The sequence below is a fragment of the Myotis brandtii genome, unplaced genomic scaffold, assembly GCF_000412655.1.
Source record: "Myotis brandtii unplaced genomic scaffold, ASM41265v1 scaffold433, whole genome shotgun sequence".
Taxonomy (NCBI): Eukaryota; Metazoa; Chordata; class Mammalia; order Chiroptera; family Vespertilionidae; genus Myotis; species Myotis brandtii.
The window spans coordinates 683,009-684,650 of NW_005366559.1; positions in this window are offsets into that span (position 1 = coordinate 683,009).

Consider the following 1,642-nt stretch of genomic DNA (forward strand, 5'->3'; position numbering starts at 1 on the left):
TCCCACAAACTCATCGGTATTTGAGGGAGCTTCCGAGGCAAACTTCGGGGACCAAAACCTTAATTAGACAATATAAGGGCGGCTAATGGGACCTGTGTGTGGCCGCCGGTGAGGCGGGCGGTGTTCAGTGCCAGCGTGAGTGGCACAGCCCCACTCGCGCCCTCATCTGTGTAAGTGGGAGAGAGGGGAGCCGCCCCGGCTTTGCATAAGGAGGGGGGGCAGATGCTCTTGTATCTCCTCCCCCCTCAGCACGCGGAGCCGTGGCCCTCACACAGAAAGCCTCCTTCCTACGGGAGCGGCACTCGGCGTTCGGAATGAACACACTATAAATAATAAGAGATGATTAAGAGCGCTGTGCAGCCCTCCCACCACACACCCGTCCGGCGGCGGTAATCGTGTGGTCCCTCACTCCCGCTGTGTACCCACACGGAGCGTGAATACAGCGTTTAACAAGCGCCCAGAAAAGGCAGCGCCTGCGGCCAAGACTCGGTCAGGAAGGACGCACATCTCCTAACCCCCATCTTGCTGGCTGACCCCCTGATTGCGGTTCATCACGCGGGTGGTCACGCGGTTTGTCACTCAATTCTCCTGCCCAAACGAGACGTCCGCCTCACATGGATGAGTCACAGGCCTAGACCCCTGTCTAACTCAAACCTCAAAAGATTAACTCGGTGCCTATATATTTATATATTTTTTAATCCTCATCCGAGGGCATTTTCCCATTGACTTGTAGAGAGCGTGGAAGAGAGAGGGAAGGACAGAGGGAACATCTGTGTGAGAGAAACACATCAATTGGTTGCCTCCTGTCCTAAACCGGCAGTCGGACATCCCTCTCACAATCCTAGACCACTGGCTCCTAATCGCTCACCTGACTGCCTGCCTGGTTGCCCCTAACTGCCCCCCCTGCCGGCCTGGTTGCTCCTAACTGTCCCCCCTGCTGCCCCCAACTGCCCCCCCCTGCCGGCCTGGTTGCTCCTAACTGCCCTCCCACTGGCCTGGTCACCCCTTACTGCCCCCTCCCTGCTGGCCCGGTTGCCCCCAACTGCTCCCCCACTGGCCTAATTGTCCCCAACTGCACCCCCCCTGCCGGCCTGGTTGCCCCATGCAGCCTGCTGTTCAGTCGTTTGGTCGTCCCTCACTAACCCCCCTGCTGGCCTGGTTGTAGGCAGCCATCTTGTGAGGGCGTGAGGGTTAATTTGCATATCACCTCTATTATATAGGATGTGCGTTTCTACAGAAGGTGAGAGTGTGATGGGTAAGCGAGACGAAGCAGGTTATGGACCTGAGAGATTTCACAGAATAGGAGACACTTTCACTGCTTTTAGAAATTCCAGTCGTGGACCATGGTCTGTTTCTTGGAGGCCTGCCGACCGCGAGCCGAGCGGGGGCTCTGCTTTCTCCAAATGCTTGTGTTGCCTCCCTCACTGCAGGGGGGCGGGCGGTCCCTGGGAGAACCTGCCCTGCCTGGCATCGGGCTGGCATGACGCCCCGAACCACCCTTTCTCCTGGGGCTGAGGGTTAACTACTGAATGATGCCCCTCTCCCCTCCCCAGGCCTGTGAGCTGCTCTGCACACTTTCACTTCATCATGGGGGTTTGTGGGGGGCTGTGGGGAGCTGTGGGGAGCTGTGGGGGTGAGGTGG